Source organism: Phocoena phocoena, chromosome 6 (assembly GCF_963924675.1).
Source record: "Phocoena phocoena chromosome 6, mPhoPho1.1, whole genome shotgun sequence".
NCBI lineage: Eukaryota > Metazoa > Chordata > Mammalia > Artiodactyla > Phocoenidae > Phocoena > Phocoena phocoena.
In genome coordinates this window covers 44,032,741-44,044,498 of record NC_089224.1, presented here as the reverse complement: position 1 = coordinate 44,044,498, position 11,758 = coordinate 44,032,741, and the positions used below count along the sequence as shown (strand labels likewise).

Genomic DNA, 11,758 nt, shown 5'->3' with positions numbered 1-11,758 from the left:
TTATTTATATAAAAACCAAATTTTCTTTAGTAAGTTTGTATTTTAGCACAGATTATCAAAAGCATAAAGTGTACCTCTTAAATCCATGGACATGAGAAATGTTGGTTAGTCTGAATTTTTGTTGATTCATATGTGTCAATCCGTATAAAAGCAAACCTAATACACATTCCAACTTGTGTTTATCCATTTGGTTTTAGGTGTCCTTTAGAGATTTCAGGTTCTTTTCTTGTGTCCAAATGCATAAGCCTACTTAATTGAAATGTGTGGTAAGTAATAATAAATAATACAGTAGGGGCCGCTATCATCTTCTAAGTTTTCCCATCATGCTGTCAATGTCACCCAAAGAAACATTAATGTCCCATAACTATGCAGCAGTGGAACATGGCGTGCCAAATCCCAAATCACAGAGCTTCAACTAAGCAAGCCATCTAATAACTGTCATTGTCATAATCTTAGTGTTGGGGTTATTTATTCTATTTTTCCGTCTGTCAGAATTCTGTATAAACTATTTGGTTTCTAGGGTGGGTATTATTCCAATGCACAGCTGGCTAGAATTTCCCCCAAAGTTTCTTTCCTTAGAAACTTTTGCTTGTATTACCTGTTGTCTTCCTCTCTTCACTGAGTTCACTATTGGAATGTGCACTGTGATAGGCAAGGGAATTACTTTTCCTCTGTGAATTAGAATTAGATCTATAGATGAAGGCCATGAGGTTGGGAGTAAAATCATTGTATCCTTGTGAATATAATTACCTATTACATTTTCAGCTCTATTTTGCATGCCTTGCAGTAGTTTTAAATATTATTATTCAAACTGACTAACTCAGAAGCACCCTTTTTGGTCAGATTTTTTTGAGAGTGAGAATACTTACAAAATACTAAGTTGCTTCATAGTATATTCCTAACATTTTTTATCCCACAGGAAAGATTGGATTGAAAGCTTAGGTCAAATAGGTCAGCTTTACATGAAATAACTTAATTTTACTAGAAAAATTGATGCATGAATACCATTTCTGATGTCTGTGACCATCTTAAATGAAAAGGCAATTCCACTTGAAATGGAGGTAGTAAATATAAAAGTCCAAATCCCTAATTACCAGAGTCGTATTGTAGTATGTTTATGCTTTTGTCTATCAAGGAAGAATAGTTTTAAGCATGCTTTCATTTCATGTGTTAGAAAGCAGTATAGGGATAGTTCTTCCAGATGTCCCTCTCTTACACTCACTCTTAAATTAAGGTACATTTACTTAGGTGTCCAATTCAAGAAATCTCCCATGAGATCTAACCACGAGTATTGGTTACCTTAGTATATTTTTGATTAGTTTTTGTAGAAGGTGAAGTATGGCATTTCAAATGAAGTTTACGTTACACTTAGATGATCAAAGTATATGTAGACATAAACTAAAAACTATTAGCCAGTATCTATTGGTACTATCTGTCTTTCTGTACACCACAAAAGATTTGTTAGCAGTAAGAAAGAATCAGTATAGGCTAAATTAGAGAGCTGATATATAGGTGAAATTAAGAAAGTTGTATACTGTGAATTAATTCATGTGTTTGTGCTTAAGTTCATGTTCGGCAATGATTTCAAGAAAGGTAAACCAATAGCAAAACACCTAGCATCTGGTCACTGATTATTTTGCAACAAAGATTTTAGCCATTAGGGGCCTGGGTAGTATAGATAAATTTATCAAGGTAACATTAGCATAATTATTACAAAAGTAAGTTTTCCTTTTTTCATATACTTAAGATTCTTTGAAGGAGTTAATAAAATGCATAGCATGTCTGTAATTAAGACAGAGACTGTAATTAACTTAGATTTTAAGTGGCTTTTGTTGAATCTCTCTCCACAGGCTACCAAAGAAACCAGATGACCCTGGAATAAAATTCACTAATAAATTATAAAAGTAATTAAGGACTAGAAAACACCAAATAGTTATAAACAACCAAATCTGAGCAGATGGGAAAGCTAACACCAACACTCAAAATATCATGTGTGTCAGGGTTAGATAGAGTTGTCAAATTTATTAAGTAGGATTGGGTGGAGAGACATGTTCATAGGAAAATGGCAACCATGATGAATATGTTGTGCATATTTTAGAAAAGCAGGGAGAATTGTTATGCTTCATGAAATATTTATTGAGTGATGATCATGTTTCAGGCACAATGGAAGATGACACAAAGACTAATGACATATGGCTTTTGACATGAAGAGGCTCAGAGTCCATACAGGTAACTTCAATAATAAGTACTATGATAAAAGGATACACAGAGAACTATTCAAGTTCAGAGGAAGTGGATTTGACCCTACCTGATGTAAGGTTATCAGAGAATGCTTCCTGGAAGAAATGACACATGAACTTATTCTTGAAATATGAGTAGAAGGTGGTCAAGTGAACAAGTAGGAGATAAGGAGAAGGTATTTTCAGAGTGAAGTAAGTCAGAAAGAGAAAGACAAATACCATATGCTAACACATATATATGGAATCTAAGAAAAAATAAATGTCACGAAGAACCTAGGGGTAAGACGGGAATAAAGACACAGACCTACTAGAGAATGGAGTTGAGGGTATGGGGAGGGGGAAGGGTAAACTGGGACAAAGTGAGAGACTGGCCTGGATATATATACACTACCAAACGTAAAATAGATAGTGGGAAGCAGCCGCATAGCACAGGGAGATCAGCTCGGTGCTTTGTGACCACCTAGAGGGGTGGGAGGGAGGGAGACACAGGAGGGAAGAGATATGGGAACATATGTATATGTATAACTGATTCACTTTGTTATAAAGCAGAAACTAACACACCATTGTAAAGCAATTATACTCCAATAAAGATGTAAAAAAAAATAAATAAAGGAGAGGGTATTTCAAGCTGAGTTTTAGCAGTGAGCACAGATAGAGAGCAGTGAAATGTCACAGGGCATGAAGGTTTTTAGTGTTGCAGCTAAAGTAAAGTAGGGAGTACCATGAAGAAATGCCAAACGTGTAGACAGGGGTCAGTTTATGGCAGATTTTTTATTCTAAAGCAAGAGACTTGGATTTTATCTTGTAGACAATAAGGCTCCACAGAAGCTACTTAGTAAGTTGAATCCATAGTCAGAGTTTCTTATTTGAATGATTACTTTGCCAGTAGAGCAAAACAGGAGAGGAAAAGTTGGTTTAGGAGGCTATTACATTGATTTGGATGATAAATAAGGGCCTGGCATAGTTAGAGTAGAGATGGAAAAAATATAGATTCAAGAAATATTTAGAAATTAGCATCATTAGACATCAATTTGGGTGTGAGAAATGAGAGATTAAAAATAAGAATTCAAGGGTATTTGCCAGGAGGGAAAGTGCACATTTAAAGGTAAGAGAGAGAGTTTTTTCACTCTACCTACCAGCTTTGGAGAAGGGTTACTGAGCAAAGTTTGGTGAGATACCTTCAAAAGTAAAGCCCTGCTGTTGAGAAAGTTGAGCGAGAAATAATACCTGCCTTTGAAGACTATATTGCTGAAACAGTGTTTTCTTGATACCAGAATGTTTGGAGCCTAGTAAAATAATCTCTCTCACTGACAATAAGTATTGATTCTAGAAGTTTCATTCTATCTTATTTTTGACATTCAGATAGAGTTTAAGACAAGATAAACTTCCAGTAAGAAAGGACATTGGATGGTTTTGAAAAATAATGTAGACTAGGACATTTTGTCTAGTTTTATAAACTCTACCTTTGCCCTAGTATGACACATGGTAGTATGTAAAGTTACTATATCCCATGGGACAATACTGAGAAAAATCCACATGAGTAGAAATAGTCTGCTAAAACATGAGGTCTTTGCAGAAATGGGATATATCTCATGCATCTTTTACCCACAGCACCCCACATGGTGTTTAGTATCTAGTAGGAACACAAATAATGAGATCTAGATTTAATTGAATGACATTAAAATAAAGCTGTTTTACTAATTACTTTCACAGATTAAGCTTGCAAAATGCATTACAAGGCATTTTGGTGCAGAATTTTGATGGCTGAAATCATTACTTGAATTGCTTCTAACTGGGTTAAGCAGGAAATACTTTTTTCAAATAGCACCATATTACAAAGATAGAAGGGTAAGCTCATAAAACATTTTTTATATCAACCTAGAAGGACCATAGGCCCTAATTATCAAGGACACAGCCCTGTTCATGTCTCTCTCAAGATGGTACTAAGGCTTAATATTGCTCAATTCTATCCTGCTCAGCCACAATTGGCTTTACCCTTAATGTGGTCCCTGGCTCTTTTTCCTCTTCTGGTATTTATACATTACTGCCCATGATGTTGAATCTTGTTTTACTACAAAATCCTTTTTTAAGCTCTGCAGGATGCAAACGTACCTCAAGTAGATTTTCTACAGTAAGGAAAATTAACATTTATTGCACACCCAATATGTGCCAAAAACTGTGCCAGGTGTTTTACATAAATGTACTTAATATTCACAATATTCTATAGGGTAAGTGGTATTATTATTTATTTTATACATGTGAAAACCAATGCTCAACATTCCAACATCTCACAGATATAGAGGTACAGATGGAAAAGTAACATGGGTCTTCAAGCTTTAAAAGCCACGGGCTTTCCCCTGAACCATGCAGTCTAACAAATGCACATTTGAGGAGCTTTCCTGTCTTCCATGTGTTAAACTCTAAATAAATGGCTCACCCTGGTATAGTCTCCATGTTTTCAGCTTTAATTTCCTAAAATAATAGACTTCACCTATTCAGTACTTCTCTCTTTGTCTCACTTTCTCATTTCCCTGAATACTGACACCACTGTCCATTGTATAATTGTATTCTTCAGTCATCCCTTGAACTTGGTTTACCTTCAAGTCTCTCCTGAATTTAATGTCCACTATCCTCTTAGCTGTATTTTCTTCTGGCCTACTACACTCTCAAACTGCTCTCATGATCTCTGAGTCTCTCTTTTCTATATGCTGCCCCTACCTTGTAGTCATTCCTCATACTCAGTCAGCCAATCTAAACTGAGTAATAAGATTCTTCTCCCTGCTCCTTAGCCTCACTTCCTAGCAGGTCACCTCTACCTCCATCATCATTTCTGAAATGCATGCAGTTCCACAAATATACCCCATTATTTCATCTCACTGTACTTTTGTTTATGCTAGTGTCTTTGCTTGGAGTTTTCCAGTCCTACCCTATGGAGAACACCTGTATCATGACACTTCCAGAGGATAAAATACTGTATTCAAGCCGCTGATTATAGGGCATATAGCAGCTTTGTTAAATGTAAGATATATGTTAAGCAAAGCTTGAAACCAGAAGGAAGATATAGAATAAGACTTACGCTGTTTTCAAAACAATGGTTCTGCTTTCAACTGACTACATCCCTCATACCACAGCCCATTAGGTGAAGGAGCTCTGTGGTGGTTTGTGCTTTCTCTACCCTCTAAGATTATTTGATGGTTAGGGTTTATGCTTTCAATACTACTACTGCTGACCTGATTCCAAGTAAATGAGAGAAGATTAATTTTGGGAACTTTCGTGCTTGTGTATCTTCCAGTACTCATTTCTCTCCATTTGCTTTAATTTTAGTAAAAGCATCACCATATAAAGAAAAATATGTAAAAATAAGCCTAATTTCTCCCCTTTTAAAAAAATAAAAATACTGAAAATACCCTGCGTGTCCATGAAACTGCATCTGAGGGCTCAAGCTGCAGGGCTAGGAGTGACAAGTGAGCTTTATCCAGGGCTATAGCTTCCTTTGAAGATCAGGCACCCAGCTGATACACTTGGTATCATTTTAGATGTGGCTGGGGTTCCTCTCTGGTTTTAAATTCTGTTAAAAATCCTAGCCAAAGGTGATAAACTGATTCCAATTTAGCTTCTTCTTTAAACAGAATCTAAGCCCAGAAATGAAGCCAGCCACACCTTTGAAGTGCTGTTGAACATGGCAACTGAGTAGGGGGTGGGAAGAAGCAGAGCGAGAGAGGTGTGAATGGAGCTGAATTTAAAAAGAACCATAGGACTTGGGTTGCGTTTGCTCAGCCTCTGGGTTGTTCAGGTAAGGAAAAAATATCATTAAAAATAGCGGGGGACCATCAAAACGGTTTAAACAACACATACCCTGGGATTTTCCATAGCCAGGCTAAGCACTTTAGATTCAGTTCAGGTTCTACACTGAAAATAGAAAGATGCAGAAAGTATCTGTGCCTATGACTTATAAAGCACTGATTTTTTTTAAAGATGTTATTGCCATGTACCCAGTTTACTTCCAGTTTATCTTTTGAAGTGACTTCCTAGCAACTAGCTCTATCAAAATTTCTAAGTCATTTTATGGTGTTGTCCAAAAGCTTCAAATATATTCTCCAGAAACACTTTTCCAACAATGTAAAATTTCTAATATTGGATGTTATTTCAGGAAATTGAGGCATGGCACGTTCATGATTGCTTTGAAAATGCATATATTTCTGGGAGAGATAATAGTAATCCTTTAACACTTTAGAATGGCTTCCTCACAGATTAGAAAACAACAACTTGACAAAATGTTCAGAAGGACGGGGGTGGGGGCAGGTGAGTTTTGATTTATGAGGGGACAGAAAGAAGATTGATGAGTTAAAGGATGATCTAGTACCACAGGAGTTTTATAGATGGAACAGGAGAAATCAGGATACCACAGAGTCTCAATATGTATAAATTCCTGTGAATATTTGTGTGCTCATAGGTAGTAGAATGGAGAAATGAAACAGCAGCCTAAATGAATTACTTCTGATTCATTTTGCAAAATTATTTGTGTTATATGTCTGGAGACAGCAGCTTTGTCATGTAACTCTTCAGGCTCTCAGTTTTCCCAATCTATAAAATCAGAGCATGGGACTATTGGACTAAATTATGTGTAAAGTACCTTTTGGGCTAAATATATATATTTAACATACAGTTATATAATAATAATATATTTGTATAAGTTATTTAAATTAATATATAATTAAATTAAAATAGTATATATTTAATTCAAAATATATATAAATATATATTTAATTCATGTAGTCCATACATTGTATATATATATATCTATTAAATATATACCTATTGAATAGATATAGATATATATTTGTTCCATTTCCAGCTCTAATAATAACTTGCTGAATGACAGTAGAGTAGTCATTTACCACCTCTTGTCCTTAGTTTTCTCACCAGCAAAAGAAAGAAATAGACTCAAGGACCCTTAAGTGCCTTTTCATCTCTAATCTATCATGAGTCTATATTTTCTGTAAATGGTTAAAATTTCCACATATGGACTGCAAGAGGAGCAGTTGTGTTTCCCTGTGTTTTATAGATTCAAAAGTGGCCCAATGTGGTGTCCAGCCAGTTAGGCCCCTAGATTCATCTGAAACCCCAATTATGGCCCTATGGCCCTTCCCACAGACCTACATGAAATTGTTTTGCTTCCTTTCTCTTCACACAAACAACCCCCACTCCATTTCTCTCAGATTGCAAAGGACTATGATGCCTCCAAAGCACTTTCTACACCAAAGCACCTACACACAGACATCTTATGTTTTCTTTTATAGTCACATCCCTGATATAGTCACATGGCTAATATTTTTTTGGATGATATCTAGGAATTCTCTCTCTGCTCCCTTTTTTTCTGAGGGAGAAATTAATAAGAATTTCTCCTCCTTCACTACCAAAGTAGTCAGTATAGGACACTCCCTCTAAAATTAATGGCAATTTTTCCTGATGGTATTGTTCGTGGATGCAATACAAATAAAACTCTCGACTACTCCAGTGACCCTTATCTCAAGTGGATCATTCCTTTACCCAGGAAGTTTCAGAGAGGTGAATCCCATCTCAGTTTATCTCCTGTTCTAAGTAGAAAGACTCCCCCTTTCAACAGGGAGTAAATGATCTCAGTACATTAAAGAATGCCATCACTTATTATTGGATTGTCTTGTCTTTCTGAGCCCTGAATTCAAAACCTTTCTGTCCACAGGAGCATATTAGTTTTCCGTGCTGTATAAAAGAGACCACAAACTTAGTAACTTAAAAACAACACGTATGTATTATCTCACAGTTTCTGTAGCTCAGAAGAGTACAGCTTAGCTTGGTTCTCTGCTTCAGTGTCTTATCAGGCTGCAGTCTAGGTGTTATTGGCATTGCAGTCTCATCAGAAGCTCAACTGGGGAAAGATATGTTTCCAATTGCTCCTCAATTCTTGACAGGATTCATCCCCTTGTGGTTGTAGGACTAAGAGTCTCCCGAACACACTTTTTTTTCTGGCTGTTGACCAGGCTGCTTTCAGCTCCTAAAAGCTACCTGCAGTTCCTTGTCACAAGACCCTCTTTATAGGCCCTCTCATGACATGGTAGCTTACTTTTTCAAGCCCAGCAACAAAGCAAGAGTCTCTGACCTCAGGAATTCCCAGTCCCATTTTTGAGAACTTTCAACTACCAACAACAACAAAAAGTCATGCCCACCCGAGGTAATGTTCCTTTGATTAATTCAAAATCAACTGATGTAGGACCTTAACCACATCTGCAGAATTCCTTCACATTTGCTGGATTCTCTTGGGTAGAAACAAGTCACAGTTCCTGTCTACACTCAAGGGGATGGGATTAGACAAAGGTGTGGTTATCATGAGCTGGGAAATTGGGGCTTTTGGGGGGAATCTTAGAGTTTATCTGCCATAAGAAGTATTTCTATTCTATACGTATGTCAGATGAGTGCTCATTATTGACCTATTAACAAACTACTCTTGTTTTATAGGGGAAAATAATTGTAATTATACAAGATTGAAGCTTGTGTGTGAGCAATGGTAGGGAAATAGCAGGTGATCATTGCTTTCACCTCCTGTTCATACGGCTTTAGAAGTAACTGAATTGTATAACCGAAGTAACTGGTGTCCTTTAAATATCATAGGTTTTTGTGTCTGTATTATGAATGTTTCATTTTGTATAAAACTTTTATCTTTCAAAGTGTTTTTTATAAGTGTGCTCATGTGATTAACACTGATAGTTTGTCTATATGTTAAGTGTAAGAGGGACAATAATATTTTATCATGACTTAAAGATTTAAATATATATAAAATCAGTGAGTATCTAAGTGTGATTGTCTGTGTGTACAATCACACAGGAAGCACACAAGTACCTTCCTGTGTGCCTGGCACTGTGTTAAGTTCTTTGTGTATTAGCAAATCAAATTTACACAACAACCATTTCAGCTAAGTAGTGCTATAACAAATTTTGAAGACAGGGAATCTCATGATTAGGTGAGTTAAGTAACTTGCCCATGGTCATATTGAGTCAAGATATAGGTAGAATCTGGGTTCAAGTTCAGGACTATCTGACTCTAGCTATCACCCGCATTCTTCATTATTGTACTATAGTAACTTGTGACGTATACTATTTTCTCCATTTTTTAGAAGAAGGAAATTGAGCTACTGTCTAAGGTTAAAGTGTCTTTCCCACTTGATTGCAGACTACTTCAGGGCAAGGAGTCTACCTTGGTCACTTTTGCATCCTCATCCTAGCACACACTAGTCAACATGTGCTGAATGACTGAAGTTGACCAAAGTCAAGGCTTTAATCCATCTCTGCTTCTTTCGAGATTTTGTATTTTCCCCTTCTAATCAGTGTCTTCCCAGACCTTGCTCTTAAAGTAAAAAATGTCACCTTGAACGATCTGTAATTTATCCAGTGGATTAGGCTTCAAGTCCTTGAATCCTTGCTTTGCTAGCATGTTAAAGGAATTGATGAATTTTGGGGAGAGACTTTTCTGGGGGAATAAACTATTTTGCAGCACTTAGTAAGCACATTAACTCCTTGAGCCTGTGTGAATAGTACTTCAACTGAGCAAATGGTGCTCTGGTGGCCTCCATTCTAATGAATTTCCCCAAAATGGCTGCTTCACCTCATCTGAAAAGATCATTTGGTGAAATGATTTGAGCCACTCAGTGGGAGAACTGATAAAAATGCAAAGTGATTGAAATGTAAGAAAAGCATTCTGAACTAAAGAGAGTGACCTTTTATGAAGTTCAAGTTCTTCTCTAAGGAAATTCAGCTATTAATCTAAAATTGTTGTACACATGGCTAAGAACAAGGTGCTAAACTGTTGCTTAGGGCATACAGTGTGATTACCTTAAATATGAGATAAAGAATGGTCATTTTAGTTAGTAAGTTTATTATTATTTTCATATTCTCTATTATGGCTGTAATAACTATCCATTCTCAAGCAGAGAATTAAGGGGCTGAATTTACTAGTAGTCAAAAGCAACATTCTAATGTCAGATTTATAATGATAGACTTTTTTTAAATCAGTTTTGCATTCCAGTACACAGAACTAGCAAGATCTTTTTCTTTCAAACTTCCAACATGTCAAAAATATCCTCTTGGCACTCCCCGCCGGCTGCAGCCTGACACACCGCGCGGCCCCCCAGTCTCCCCGGCCCCCTCCCCCAGGCATGGCCCAGGGCCTCGCCTCACTATGGCAGCAGCACGGCACAGCACCCTTGACTTCATGCTCGGCACCAAAGCTGATGGTGAGACCATTCTGAAAGGCCTCCAGTCTATTTTCCAGGAGCAGGGGATGATGGGGTCGGTGCACACCTGGCAGGACCATGGCTATTTAGCGACCTACGTAAACAAAAACGGCAACTTTGCCAATTTGAGAATTTACCCGCATGGATTGGTGTTGCTGGACCTTCAGAGTTACGACAGTAATGCGCAAGGCAAAGAAGTTGACAGTCTTTTGAACAAAGTAGAAGAAAGAATGAAAGAATTGAGTCAGGACAGTACTGAGCGGGTGAAGCGATTACCACCCATAGTTCGAGGAGGGGCCATTGACAGATACTGGCCCACTGCAGATGGCCGCCTGGTTGAGTACGACATAGATGAAGTGGTGTATGATGAAGACTCACCTTACCAGAACATTAAAATTTTACACTCAAAACAATTTGGAAATATTCTCATCCTCGGTGGGGATGTTAATTTGGCGGAAAGTGATCTGGCGTATACCCGGGCCATCATGGGCAGCGGCAAAGATTACACTGGCAAAGATGTACTGATTCTAGGAGGCGGAGATGGGGGCATATTATGTGAAATAGTCAAACTGAAACCAAAGATGGTCACTATGGTAGAGATTGACCAAATGGTGATTGACGCATGTAAGAAATCCATGCGAAAAACATGTGGTGATGTCCTAGACAATCTTAAAGGAGACTGCTATCAGGTTCTAATAGAAGACTGTATTCCAGTACTGAAGAGGTACGCCAAAGAAGGGAGAGAGTTTGATTATGTGATTAATGATTTGACAGCTGTTCCAATCTCCACATCTCCGGAAGAAGATTCCACATGGGAGTTTCTCAGACTGATTCTTGACCTCTCAATGAAAGTATTGAAATAGGATGGGAAATATTTTACACAGGGAAACTGTGTCCATTTGACTGAAGCCCTGTCACTCTATGAAGAACAGCTGGGGCACCTGTATTGTCCTGTGGAATTCTTGAAGGAGATCGTCTGTGTCCCTTCATACTTGGAATTGTGGATATTTTACAGTTTGGAAGAAAGCTAAACCTTGAAAATCAATTTCCCCTAATCATGGGTGCTGCAAATAGCCTTCCTGACCTTCATATGCTGTACATGATATGGAAAGGAGTCAGGCAATTAATTGTGAATTCCTTCAAGTTTCCTTTTTTAAATTATTTTTTAATTTAAAAATCAAATGGAAAATGTATATTTTTATGAACTAGAGTTATTTTTTTGAAGGATGATTAGACAGCACAGTGAAGGCTG

General features: G+C 37.3%; 1 pseudogene; it reads left to right on the top strand.

Annotated features, from left to right (window-relative positions):
• The first annotated feature begins 10,451 nt into the window (after positions 1 to 10,451).
• Positions 10,452 to 11,544, top strand: LOC136124826 (spermine synthase pseudogene; annotated as a pseudogene).
• The last annotated feature ends 214 nt before the right edge of the window (positions 11,545 to 11,758 follow it).